At 45.7% G+C, this 14760-nt stretch overlaps 1 protein-coding gene across 6 annotated transcripts in view; it reads left to right on the forward strand.

The window, feature by feature from the left end:
• Positions 1 to 14760, forward strand: part of kcnab2a (potassium voltage-gated channel subfamily A regulatory beta subunit 2a) — a 131220-nt gene that overhangs the window by 12999 nt on the left and 103461 nt on the right. Inside the window, exon 2 of one of the 6 annotated variants that reach the window (XM_070445017.1) lies at positions 12183 to 12339. The exons of 4 other annotated variants lie outside the window; for them this stretch is intronic. The gene's annotated coding sequence lies outside the window, so the exon portion shown is untranslated. Of the gene's footprint in view, positions 1 to 1864; positions 2156 to 12182; positions 12340 to 14760 lie in introns of those variants that run through there. One more of the 6 variants, XM_070445021.1, reaches the window with a different exon arrangement.

The following is a 14760-nucleotide window of genomic DNA, read 5'->3' on the forward strand; positions in this document are numbered from 1 at the left end:
GCGTCGCCCAGCCTTACCTGTAGTCCATGATCAGCTCCTTCGTTTTGTTAAGGAAGTGGTTATTTTTGTGGCATTACTCTGCCAGGGCTCTCACCTCTTCCTTGTAGGCTGTCTCATCATTGTTGGTAATCATGCCTACCACTGTTGTTGTCAGCAAACATGATTGAGTTGGACACATGCGTGGCCACGCAGTCATGTGAGAACAGGGAGTGCAGGAGGCGGCTGAGCACACATCCCTGTGGGGCCCCTGTGTTGAGGATCAGTGTGGCGGAGGTGTTGTTGCCTACCTTCACCGCTTGGGGTCGGCCTGTCAGGAAGTCCAGGACCCAGTTGCACAGGGAGGGGTTCAGACCCAGGGCCCTGAGCTTAGTGATGAGCTTGGAGGGCACTAATGTTGTTGAAGGCTGAGCTGTAGTTGATGAATAGCATTCTTACATAGGTATATCTCTTGTCAGGGTGGGATAGGGCAGTGTACGGTGTAATTGTGATTGTGTAAGTCCTTGAATCTGTTGGTGATATGCAAATTCTAGTAGGTCCAGGGTGTCGTGTAAGTTGGAGGTAATATGGTCCTTAACTAGCCTCTCAAAGTATTTCATGATGAGAGACGTGAGTGCTATGGGGCGATAGTCATTTAGCTCAGTTACCTTCGCTTTCTTGGTTATCAGAACAATGGTGGACATCTTGAAGCAAGTGGGACCAACAGACTGGGAAATGGAGAAATTGAATATGTCCGTAAATACTCCAGCCAGCTGGGCTGCACATGCTCTGAGGATGCGGCTTGGGATGCCCTCTGGGCCGGCAGCCTTGTGAGGGTTAATACACTTAAKTGACTTATGTCGGCCACTGAGAACAAAGGCACACAGTGCTTGTGAGCGGAGGGGGCCCGCATTAGCGGCCCGACATTGTTTTCCTCGAAGCGGGTGAAGGAGGTGTTCAGCTTATCTGGAATCGAGGCATCGGTYTCTGCGATGTGGCTGGCTTTCCCTTTTATAATCCAAGACTATCTGGAGTCCCTGCCACATACACATCGATGTCTGAGCCGTTGAATTGCGACTCCTCTTTCACCCTGTACTGTCGTTTTGCCTCTGATTGCCTTACTGATGTCATAGCTGGTCTGTTTTGTACACATCCATGCATGTTCCCAGTCACCTTGCCATGGTTAAATCTGGTGTTTCGTGCTTTGTTTTTGGTTTGGATGAGTTCTAATCATCTCAGTAGTAACAACATTGTCTATGCACTTCCTGATGAACGCAGTCATCGAGTCAGTGTATACCCCTACTATTCTCTGAGGTGACCCGGAACTTTTCCCAGTCCGCCTGATTTAAAATAATCTTGAAGCATAGAATCTGATTGGTCAGACCAACGTTGAACAGGCATTAATTTAATTGTGCCCAGCACCACTCCTCAACCCAGATGCGAAAAAGGATTGCGTAGTTTGCAGCCCTTGTACTCCGTCTAATACAAGATTTCATGTAATGCTTTGAGAAGAAAGGCAGTCAGATTGTGTAGCCTAATTGCTGTGTTTTCTCTGGAAAAAGGGAAAAAATAATGCAGTGTCAGCCAGGCTTTGAACCCGCTCAAGGCTTTTTTGTGCTTCAGTGATGAGCTACAAGCCTTGCCCTTGTCTCTGAGAAAATGGTTCCCTGCCATTGTCTCTGTTCTCTCCAATCATCGCTTTAATTAATTCATATTGGACAAAGCCGATTCCCTCTTCCTTCTTTTTAAATTTTTTTCCCCACACTGTCCGTCTCTTGCTCTCTCCCCCTGTTCCCCCGCATGCTTACTCTTGTGCTGCTGACAGTGCAAAGGGAGGTGTGAGGGAGGTAGGGGGTGCCTTTAATGCATCTGTTCTCAGTGACTCTCACTGACTCTCAAGGTTCACTCATCACACACACATTCATTCTCTCTCTCCCGATCTCTCCCGGTCTCTTTCTAGCTGTCTCATGCTCATTCTCTCCGTCACTCAGTAACATAACCACTGACACAGGAACGCATACTATAGGGGAGCCATCCACCAGTCCTGTTTCATTCATCCTCACTCTCCTCTTGTCTCTCTCGCCTTCTTGGAATCTTGCTGTACCGTTCCTGCTCTGCTCTACCTACGTCAGGAGGATCAGATCGCTGCCTGAGCAGTAGCCAGCACCACTGAGCAGAGGTAGGTGTTAGACTACAGCATCATGGCTGAGGCGCCGCTCTCCTGCATCTCTTTCCCTTTCTCTTATCTCATTCCCTCAGTGTGTGTGCTTGTAGCACAGAGCAGATGACATACAATTCGTCAGTAATTAGCATCGTATGGATCTAGTCTTTGGTTTGTTGCTCTTGCTTCACTGAGAGGCGTCTGTGCWTACCATATGACACTGGGTGTATTTCTGCTCTGTCTCCCCACTCTCTCTCGGTCTGTGTCTCATGTTTTATGCATGACCTGTCCTCTTAAATTAATCCCGGGGACTGGCCATGCTGTGGGATTTATAGAGAACCACCTTAAAATAGCTTTGCTGTGAGGGTACACGCACGACACAAACGCACACAGTCTGTACTGAGTGGTTTTGAGCCGGAACCCTTACCTGCTCCTGTCAATGCTGCAGTGCCCATCTGTTGCAGACAATGTCGTCTTTATGCAACACACCCCAGCAAGACATGTAAATAACCTGTTTTTCTAATGTTGTGATGTTTGTAGTCCAACGGTTGTGACAGTTGGCTGTGGCTGGCTGTGGTTTATTCCATCACCTTGCTGTTCTCATGCTGGGGCTATAGCAGCTGACAGTGGCGCTGAGGCTTCCTCTGGGTTCTTGTCCAAGGCTGGGGTGAGCAGCACAGGAGAGGCTGGCTGCAGGGGTTTGGTGCAGTAAGTTGTTGCATGTAGCCAACAGCAGCAGAGAAAGGAGAGCAAGGCAGATCTCTGTATTGATACTGAATATCCTTAGGTGAGTTTTTACACCAGCCTTGCAGAAAGTGGTTGTCAGATATACAGTTAGTATGACAGCAATGTTATAACAATTTCGTTAATGTTTTGTGCACTGTTATAAATCTATTGAGATGGCAGACTATGTGAAGCATTTAGCCAACATTAACACTGTAAAGCTGTGATGTTCGGTCAGCCTTGACGAGGCCTTCTATAGGTCATTGGAGAGGAACACTGGGTGTAATTGGAAGTAGATGTGTTATATCTGATCTTTGTAGTCTTCAGAGACCGACGTACTGTAACTGTACAACAGCAGCAGACTGCTGAGGGATGACCAGCCTGATACACAGTACAGTACTCCCACAGAGGAGAACTTCCTGGATGCTCATGAGGGAGACTTCCCTAAACAGAGCTCTGTAATAATCCTCTAGTTGAGAGGTAGTGGCCTGTCTCACGTCATTAGCGCTGTTCATGGGCCATACATACATACATACATGCATACATATTGTCTGTGTATTGTAACACATCTGCCCAGCAGGTGTGTTTTCTTCCTCAGCCCTCTGTGGCTGTGATGCATAGTAGTCTTAACAGCAACCCACTGTGGGAGGGGTTTATATGTCCCTCTTAGGTGTAACGTGTACTCTGAAGTGAGTCAGGGTTCAGCAGAGCTGTATACCTTGACAGTTATACAGCAAACTTAATGCAACTCAATGACCCTCTTGCTCTGGCAGTGCTACGTACTGCCTTCTGTGCGTCTTAACCAGTACATCTTAACAAGACCGCTCTGTATTACCTCATATTGGTCACTTAAATTCTAGTTGATTTGGCGAGAGTGAGTAAAATACCAATGACCTGCAGTTGGCTTTTCTCCGTCCTCACTGAGGATTCCGCTTGCTAGCCTCAGCTCTGTTCCAGCTCTGTTGGATTAGTGTGATGTGATTACTGTGTTCTTTCAGAGGGCGACAGACAGCCTCACACTGGTTTGGCTCTGTGACAATACTGTTTGTTGTTTCCCAGGAAACGGAGACCACACGGCCAGAAGAGAACGGCTTCCCCAGAGGAAGCTTCCTCCTGGTGTTCTTCTGAAGATGTATAGCTAGGCTGTGTTATGCCTGCTAGGAATTTTCACTGACTAAAAAGTGCCATGATACTAGGCCTATTGAGTACATTGCTTCGTCCAGTTTCTACAGAATGCGCCTTCCAGTGCTAGATTCGCTGTAGGGTTTGTTCCTGTGAGTGGCCTAGAGTGCCCTTATTGCTGTTGTCATAATGCTGTGCCAGTGCCTCACACTCCATGCTGTGTGGCAGGACTCTGTCTTCATAGGTTTTAAAATCACCCCGATGGCAGTGAGCCAAGCACTAAAATATAGCCGTTCAGTGGAAGCAGGAGGATGTAGTGGCTAATAAAAGGCTTAATTGATTCCCAGTGATAAAGTGCTTAGTGTAGACGTAGCTGCTGGATGGGCTGAGCACCACTRAACATTTTTGGCACCTTGTCCTGACTGAACTGGGTCCTGACTGAAACAAGTAATGCAAGGTAATACCAAAATAACCTTGGGCAATGGTAAATACTATATCTCAGTTCAGATGCATTACTAACACACTTTTCTGAATTGAATTGTCAGACTGAACTCTTAATGAGAATGTAGAAGCCCTGCATGGCCAATTGCCATATGAATGACCTCCGTGGTAAAGTCATTCTGATATTTTCTGGGGTGGTGTAGTAATCTCAACCTCCCACTCAGACACTGACGGAGCTGATCAGAATTGAAAGTGTTCACACCTCACAGGGGGCCTAGCTGTATATCGCACTGCAGCAGACCCTGGCCCAGCCCTGCACACAGCAGTCATCTCTCCACACTTCCACTTTCACAAGTCACAGAAATGACATTCATTCTCAGAATTTCCTACCCAGCTTCACATGTGATAATGACTAACTTGTCTGTTCCAATGCAGAAAGTGCAATGTTTGACTTGGGATCCAATAGTAGGTACTTTCTGACTAGTAGCCTATCTGAATAAATTCACATAGCCTAAGTGATATGTGAATTAGACTATTGACTACAGTGTATATAAAACCATGTGAATTCTGACGTGTGTACAGTATACTTTGAACACCGTGGTACTTCTCTGTACAGCGTGTGCTGGTCCTGCCTGGTGAAGTACAGCTGCTAGGCAATATGTTGTGTGACGCTGAATGATGATCTAGCGTGGTGTAGACACGTCACTTATGTGACAATGGCGTTTTGTGATGGGTGAGTTATAAGGGAAATGTCTGCTCCTGACATGGTGGCTTCAGATTGATTAGAACAGCTCAGTGTGGGCTGTGGATTCTACATCTCTACTGTATGTGTGCTCTCTGGGTCTGTTCTAGGATCAGGTCCCCCCCCCCCCTTGTCCATGTAATCATTGATCTAAAAGACAAAACTGTTCCTGAATCAGCCCTTCTACTCTGAGATGCTTGAAACATATGGCCCCTACTGTCAGTCTTCTCTGTGCTGGCCCTGGGTAGTGTAGTGCAGGGCTCTGTATCAATAGGGGGTTGAGGTTCTCTCAATAACCCTGAGGGATAAAGGCCATATGTACAGAGCAGATGCCTGGTTCGTGTCACTGCCGTGTGCGTTTGCTCGTGTTGCCACGCATCCCTCAACTCGGACTAATGGATGCTATTTAGCTGCAGGGCCTCCAGTTAGCTCGAGCACAGTGATACACAAAAGCTACAGCATGTCACTCCCTGCTGCGGCAATCTGAGATCTATACAGTAACCTCCAAATAGACACTGGCGGAGTCTGAAATTTGGCTTGCCTACTACTTATTTAAACTGCATACTGTYTACTAATCGTACTATTTGGCACATACTGTTTAGTATAAAGTATGCCATGGCCGAAATATACTACTTTTGGTGCATTCAAGACCACTGGGAATTCATAAACTAAATGAGCTCCGACTGGGAAAAATCGTGACATTGGTGATCTTCAGGTCGGCGAAGTCAGAGCTCTAGGATGATGCCTGAGATTCTTACTTGCAATTCCGAGGTGGATGACCGTTCAAAATGTTTTTTCAGTCGGAAACACGTTTTTTTCGAGTTGTCTTCAGGATCAGTTGAGGCTTCATATGAATCGGAAAGGATCACCTATGCCCCACCTAGTGACCTTTTTGTGTTGTTTTGGGCTAACATTAGCTAAGTAGATAGCATTTAGAACAACGTATTTAGAGTAAACTTGAGTGCATCGTAGGCCTACGCATGTATAAATTGAAGAGTCACCTGAAGCTTGAGAGCAATGGGAGATACAGTAGTGGAATGCAGTGATGAGGCAGAGTGCTCGTAATGAGGACGACTGGCTACTACTCTGAACTGTATGTGGTGAGCTTTCTGGCCCCTAGAGCTGCTGAGGCATCACCCAAGTGGGTGCCATACATTGACATTTTTTGCCAAATTTTTACGGTGTTACTTTAGTGCCTTGTTGCAAACAGGATGCATGGTTTGAACATTTTTATTCTGTACAGGCTTCCTTTTCACTCTTGTCAACTAGGTTAGTATTGTGGAGTAACTAAAATGTTGATCCATCCTCAGTTTTCTCCTATCACCGCCATTAAACTGTAACTGTTTTAATGTCACCATTGGCCTCACGGTGAAARCCCTGAGTGGTTTCCTTCCTCTCCGGCAACTGAGTTAGGAAGGACGCCTGTATATTTGTAGTAACTGGGTGTATTGATACACCATTCAAAGTATAATTAATAACTTCACCATGCGCAAAGGGATATTCAATGTTGGTATATAAACCCCTTTGCGAGGCATTGGAAAACCCCTCTGGTCTTGATTCTGTGTTTTGAAGTGCACTGTTTGACTGAGGGAACTTACAATTATCTGTATGTGTGGGGTACAGAGATGAGGTAGTCACTCAAAAATCATGTTAACCACTATTGCACACAGTGAGTCCATGCAATTTATTATGTGACTTGTTAAGCAAATGTTTACTCTTGAACTTATTTAGGCTTTCCATAACAGAGGTTGAATACTTATTGACTTGTTATTTCAGCTTTCCATTTTTTATTAATTTGTAAACATTTCTAAAAACATAATTTAACTTTGACATTCTGGGGTATGTCGGCCAGTGACACAAAATCTCTATTTAATCAACTTTAAATTCAGGCTATAACACAGCAAAATTTGAAAAAAGTCAAGGGGTTTGAATACTTTCTGAAGGCACTATAGCAAGCTAAAGGCACGGCAGGCAGTAGATCTGTTTTCAAAGCTGTAACATTATGAAATAGTCAATTTTAAGGAGAACAAAAACGACTTACATTTGAACACCACCGCCGAAGCTTTGCTTTTCGCCGTCTTCCAAATTGTTTACTTGATCTAGCTATCAAAACTCGCAGCCCCCCTCTTCTAATGCGTTGTGGCTGTGAAATTCCTGAAAAGTGTGCATGAAATTCTACCTGATGAAAAGCCGAAATTAGTTTAACATCCTGGCATTTAACACATGATTTTCGAAAATTCATACTATAAAACATTATTTTTTTTCGCATACTGAGAATGTGTCATGCGCAATTGCGTTGTTTCCTGCTATCTGTTGATTTCGGTAGCGTATCTTATCTAATTGATCGGCTGTTGTCATAGCTGAAATGACTACTGTATGACATCTGGTCATTTAAACTATTCTCGATTTTTGAAATGTCACATACATACTATTAAACGCCTTACAATTTACGACGCAAGTATGGGAATTTGGACACAGCCACTGTCCCAGTATACAGGAAAGGCTGTCGGACATTGACAGCCCGAAGTGTGAAGGAAAATTCCACGATGGAGGGCTCACAGATCTACTGTAGGAAGATGTTTGTCTGCTCTGCTGCAGTGTGAGCTGTGCATAGGGCTACAACACCAGAGCTGGCAGAACACGGAGAGGGGAGGGAGAAGAAATGAGAGAAAACACTTCAAGACTGAGTAGGGAGGGAGGAATACAGTTAGAAGGAAAGCAAGCGTATATGAGAGTGAGATATAAACAAAGGGAGGCTGGTGGAGAAGGGCGGGGCAGCGTGACTTTATTGCTGAGTAAAGCTATAGCTTACTGCTCTGCAGCTGGTCTCTGACCAATCATGGCAGAGCTGCATGACAACTCACCAATGGGCTGGGCCTGCCTGTTTGTTCTGTTTCGTGGAGGACAGCGTGTGTGTTTGGGATTTGTGACCAACTCCACCTTGGCTCTGTGCTGTGCTGTCTCATGGATTTGGGGACTGCCAGCCAGGTCCAGTAAGGGGAGAGAGATGGAGGACACATTGAAACTGTAGCTCAGTGGCACTGGCAGCCTCAGGCTGCGGACTCAGACTCTCAGCAGGACATGTGGAACACAGCCTGACAGCACAGAGGATGTCTCACTGATGTTCACACTGATAGTCAGACACTGATGGATACACACATACTGTCTTTAACAGTACAGAAATATGCACAGTGGCTTACTTTCTGTACACAGATGCAATTCACTATCAGGCAATAGCCTACTTTTTGTGTCCTTTGTAAAACTGACACTCACCAATTCACTTTGACTGACTTACTAACCTTTCACATAGAAAATATCAGAGAACAGTGGTGCATTCACATTGATCAGACAGATGTTCCATTCACATTGATCAGACAGATGTTCCATTCACATTGATCAGACAGATGTTCCATTCACATTGATCAGACAGATGTTCCATTCACATTGATGCACCTCAACTCTTTGTCCAACATTGGGTACATTTGAAGTGTTTGATGTCTAGTCCTGTCACACTACCCTATACTGTTTCACTGTAACTCACTGACACAGAACAGTGGTCTATTCTCCTCTTATTGTGAAACAGACTTGCACTCTAGCAGTAGGCATGTTCTAACACTACAGCCCAGAAATAGACTGGGAAACAAGCACTTGCCTGGCCCCACACATTGATTGTCTGTGACACAGGTTACAGCCAGGCCTCAGGCATGTGGCCACAAACACGATGATGATGTTAACCCCAAGGAAGAATTCCATTTCCTCTCCTCTCATCATGGACTATGACACACAAACTGTGCTGCTTGGGGTACCTGCTTGGTTTTCAGTCGGCAACATGCACTTGCAGCGTGCATCAAAGCGCTCTTTGTATAGTAGTGCATGTTCTTTTTATACAGCAGGCTGAAAGATGAACCTGTTCACTTCCTACGCTAAATGGATTGTGTTGGACGTAGTGAGTCAGAGGGGTGTCTTATAAAAAGAGCAGTAGGAGCCTGGCCTGTCCTGCGGTGGTGGTGCGTATGTGGAAAGTGACCCTGCGATGGCATCTGTAAGCGTGTGAGTCAGATGTGTGGACATGTATCAAGTCAGACAGATGGAACCCAACACAGTATTTTTATTGTGTGTTCACTTGAGGATTTTGTTAAGTGTGTGTTTCTGGGACATGGCTGCCTGTGCTGTACCGTCCCACAGCTGATCCAGGAACAACTTCGCCTCTCTGAGCTGCCTGTCTGCCATGTAGAGACCGTTTGAATCAGATGGTCTGTGTCAGAGGCAGATTGTCAGTGCACTCAGGAATAGCCCGTGTACACTGAACAAAATATAAACTGAACGTGCAACAATTTCAAACATTTTACTGAGTTACAGTTCATATGAGGAAATCAGTCCATTTAAATCAATTCATTAGGCCCTAATCTATGGATTTCACATGACTGGGACTACAGATATGCTTCTGTTGGCCACAAARGCCTTAAAAAGGTAGGTGTGGATCAGACACCAGTCAGTATCTGATGTGAACACTATTTGCCTCATGCAGCGCAACGTCTCCTTCGCATAGAGTTTATCAGGCTGTTGATTGTGGCCTTTGGAATGTTGTCCTCTTTAATGGCTGTGCGAAGTTGCTGGATATTGGCGGGAACTGGAATGCACTTTCGTACACATCAACCCAGAGCGTCCCAAACATACTCAATGGGTGATATGTCTGGTGAGTATGCAGACTATGGGAAAAACTGGGACATTTTCAGCTTTTAGGAATTGTGTACAGATCCTTGCAACATGGGGCCGTGCATTATCATGCTGAAACATGAGGCGATGGTGGCGAATGAATGGCAGGACAATGAGCCTCAGGATCTCGTCACGGTATCTCTGTGCATTCAAATTGCCATCGATAGAAAGCAATTGTGTTCGTTGTCCGTGGTTTATGCCTGCCCATACCATAACCCCACCGCCACCATGGGGCACTCTGTTCACAATGTTGACATCAGCACACCTCTCGCCCACACGATGCCATACATGTGGTCTGCGGTTCTAAGGCCGGTTGGACGTACTAGCTCTAAAATGACTTGAGGCAGCTTATTGTAGAGAAATTAACATTCCATTCTCTGGCAACAGCTCTGTTGGACTTTCCTGCAGTCAGCATGCAAATTGCACGCTCCCTCAACTTGAGACATCTGTGGCATTGCTGAAAACAAATTGGCTCCCTATTTAAAAAGATGGAGAACAAGCAATGGGAAAAATACAGACTGGACTTTTGGTGCAAGTACAGCCAACTAGTGCAAAATTAATAGTGACATTTTCGATTTATGTCTTCAAAGAGAATATCCCGATATGTATAAACCCCGTCACAAGTGTTTTAGATGTGTATATGTATGTTGGCGTACTGAACTATGGATCTCTTGCCACCGAGAGACTGAGTGGGACTGTAGTGACGCATGGAGCCCAGAGAGGGTAGAGCGAGGTGAGGTGTGCCCAGGAGACACACAGGAGGGAGAGATGCATGGCCSTASCCTGCCTGTGTGTGTTTGTTAAGCCATGCGGCAGCAGCACAGGGCCTCCCTCCAGACCATGCTGCTCTCTCATCCCTACTCAGAACAGCTGACCGTGCAGGCAAGCTCCCCTCAACTGCAGTTAAAAAACATTTCTCTCTCCCATTCATTTTTGTATCTTTCTCCTCCTGTTTTCCCCCTGGACTGTTCCCCTCACTAGGTGTGTGTTGGCCAATCTCCTGGGGGAGCTTGATTCAGTCGGTCTGAACTGCCCGGGCACCTGTTGGCTGCAGATTTCATTAGGAATTCTGGAACCTTTTGCTTTCCCCACCTCAGTTAACAATGGCATCCATCAGAGTGGTTGTGGCGAAGTACTAGCAACCTGAAGGAAGAATATTCTATCCCTCCCTCCTCACTGGCAGTGCCAGTGGCTTATGCAGAGTTGAAGATAACAACAGGACGAAGATGTATAAAGAGCTGCTGCTGTGTGAATAATTTAGGAGGGCTGTGTTTTGAGACGACGGTGTAGAACAGAAGGTGTGTTTCTTTTGAGCGCCTCGTTATCTGCCGCAGTGACTCTCTGCTCTCACAGGATCCTTCGCTCACTTCACAAAAGCTAAAACCAAACCAGCAGGCAAGTTAAACAATAATGCTGTCCTGAATGTCAGAGCCACTCTCCACCTCTCCCAAGTTTGTTTGGCCTGGCCTGAGGCACTCAGGTTCTTATATAACAGGGCAGTGGCAGTGTTCACAGGCTGTGGGTGCCCAGCCCTATGGGCACAGTACCAGCCCAGAAACCACAGCTCTCTGGCACTAAACAAGGGCTTTTACAATCACCTTCTCCCCTTGACATCACCCCCCCCCCCCCCCGGTTGTCAGTGTTCCATTTCATTAGTCATTGTTTGCTCAGCTCTAATCTCTGTGCCCTCTGGCTAGAATAAAAATGAGGTATGTAATTTCAGGGGTCTGATTTGCAGAAGTGTGTGTAATATAGTCTGATACAGGTTTAATTTGAGGAATATAGTCAGAGTTTTGTTGTTGTTGAGGAGATAAACCATGTATGCTCGTATTCACTGCTATATCATTGTCCTCTCCGCTGGGCTCTTCTGATTTCCATCTGATCGATCTGCTCCGCTCCACCATATCTGTTTGCAGGAGATATTTTTATGTCACCTCTGACTGTGCATTTTGCGCACGTATGCAGAGATCTTATATCTTCTGTCTCCTCTGCTCTGCCCTCTCTCCCTTGCTGCAGTATGTGGTAGTTGGTGGTACTGTAAAGTGTGTGTGTGTGTGTGTGTGCGAGAAATAAGAATGAAGTCAAAAGCAGTTTGAAATGGAAGACACCATGTTGCCAACCTATGGACTTAAATGAGTTGAGTAGGAGGTGGTGGCTAGGTAGGCGGATGCCTCAGTGAGGGAAACAAGGTTACAGTCCCTTAACCACATTACTCCCCTCTGTCCCCTGCACAGTGACCGATCACACGCCATGTGTGAAGCTGGACTAACACTATCTAATATCGCACCTCTGTCCCTTTAGTTTGGTGAGAGGGAGAACGTTTGGTGGGTTGGACCCAAAGAGATGAGGGGTTTCCCATTCCTGCTGCAGTCTGCTCTGCTGTGTGATGCTGCTACAGTAGCTGTCTCCTGCTGCGCTGGCATGGCCGGGCCTTATTTATAACATGTTACAGCCTGAGGTAAGCCATACATTTTAGTACAGCTCCATAACCAATGGAGAAAGCAGCTCTCACCAGCCACTGATAGACACTAGGGCTGGGAATTGCCAGGGACCTCCCAATACGAAATGTATTGCGATTCTCACGATTCTATATTTGTTGCGATTCGATACTGTGATTTTATTGTGATTCGATGTTCCAAACATATTGCTCAGCGTATGTCTGCTACAGAGGGACAAGAGACATGAGAAAACGAGTTTGACTCACTATTTAAAAAGAGCTATAATGGATAAATACTGGCGTTTTGGTGCATGTCCAGCCAATTAGTGTGAAAACAATATTGCGATATTGTCAAAAGAAGATGATATATCGTAAATAATATCCCGATTATGTAACTGTTTTTAAAAAGGGAGCCAATTTGTGTTAAGCACTTTTTAAACATTTCCATCACTAATGGCTGTCTRRTGTCCTTCTGCAGCAGACCTATAGGGATCAATGTTTGCAACATCAAATCGCAGTATTGAATCGCAATACATATAGAATCGCAATACGATATCATGATATGTATTTTGAGGTCCCTGGCAATTCCCAGCCCCAAGAAAATAGTGTGTGGGCTATCTTGCTCATATTACAAATGGCATGTGGTGGTTTGCGCGTGTTTGTGTGTCGTAACTAACACGTTACATGTGAGCGATTGCCAATAGCCCATCACAGAAGCAGAATGAGGTGCTGAGGATTGGTGAGTCGTCTGAGGATTCAACTTTGGCCTGTCAATGACACGACCAGGCCTGTGATTGTCCWTCACACAGGCAGCACATAGGCTTTACCACTGGAGATCGTTTACTGGACACGATGATCGTTCTTCAGACCTCTGTGCTGTACACCCTACAGCGCTGGTCTGTAGCATGGTGGTCATGAAGCCAAACCAGTATGGACTTTATGCTAAGCAGCAAAGCTGAAGTAGATGCTAACAACATGAAGTGTTCCCTTTGATCCATTCATGATGCCATATTGAAGATCATTTTCCAAACTCTTTGTTTTGTATGGTTTAATTGATCTAAACAGTTGCTATCCTGAATGTAGGCCTCCATTAATGGTGCCTGACAGTGAGGCTCATGGATGTGCTTTTAACTCCAAACAGGGAGCATATGATTGGTGTCAGACGTTTGCTGCAAAAATAGGCTACTTATGCAAATTATTTTGATGAGCATTTTTTTTTTCTGGCAGTGACTGACCTGTACTGCTTCTGTAATCAAGGGCTCTCCGCAATGTATCAAAAAGGAGGCCATTTTCACACCGCAGTGCCTGTTACAGCTCATCCGTCTGTCTGTTGTTGATGATGAGACTAGGATGCAGTGACAAAGACAACTTTTCATAATTTATCAAATAATTATGAGAACCGTGACATGAATATAGCTGTTTTGGGATCCTCTGATTCTCCTGGCCTTTATTTAGATCCATATTGAGATCTCTTCAGTATTATTATTTACCTGTCTGTCTGGCCATTCTCCTGCTGCAGGACACCCCTGGCAGTTCTCGTCTGTCCTCTCTTCTAGTGCCATCTGTTGGCATCCATGTGTGTTTCGTGCTACTAACACTCTACTGTACATTCCAGGCCACGACCGCTCTGCTGCCTACTTATATAAGCCCCGTCTCGAGGAATCTCTCTCAGGCTGGGTGTAGGTGTGGTTGGCTGGAGCCTATGGAAAAGCATAATCGGTTGCCTTTGGTGACTCCATGTTGCCTTTTGTTGGACAGGAATGAAGGTTCCAGTATGTAGGTTCCAGTATGTACGACTGGCTAAACACTAAACAGGCAATACTAAGGCATTTGTTCTATTTGTTGTCTTTATTCCAACCTCTCTACTTAAATCCATCCCCACCCTGTCTCGTTGGGCCGTCCTCCTCCTTCACACGACTTCTGTCCTTTAGTCTGCCTGTCCTGATGTGTTTGGATCAGCATATGGTGGTGTCGGGCCAGAGGGTGGTTCTGATCCGATAAGGGTCTGTCGTGCACCTCTGACTCCCTGCCTGCAGTTTTAATCTGCAGAGTGCACCTTGGCCCATTAGAGCAGTAAATCTGAGCTCAACTCTCCAACTGTGATGTGCTGCCGGGACGAGTCTGTACCGCAGTGCTGCAGTAAGTATCGCTCTCTTTTCTACTGCAGCACAGCACAGCCATCTAGTGTATATGCTTCTACCACACACAGAGGACTTTGATGCACCAATAGTAAACTGTCAAGGCAAAGGGAAAAACACTCAGCCTAGCCTAACTTTTCTGGGGTGTGCTGAGGGCATAACACTTAACTGACTGAGACTGTAGGTCTCCTGAACAGGATAGGCTAAATACCATTTACTAACACTTTAGCCTTGGCTCCAGCCGTTCAAGAATACGGTGTTGAGGTCTGGTACCACGAAACCATGCAGCCTCTTAAAGGAAGGG

The sequence above is a fragment of the Salvelinus sp. IW2-2015 genome, linkage group LG1 (assembly GCF_002910315.2).
Source record: "Salvelinus sp. IW2-2015 linkage group LG1, ASM291031v2, whole genome shotgun sequence".
NCBI classification, from domain to species: domain Eukaryota; kingdom Metazoa; phylum Chordata; class Actinopteri; order Salmoniformes; family Salmonidae; genus Salvelinus; species Salvelinus sp. IW2-2015.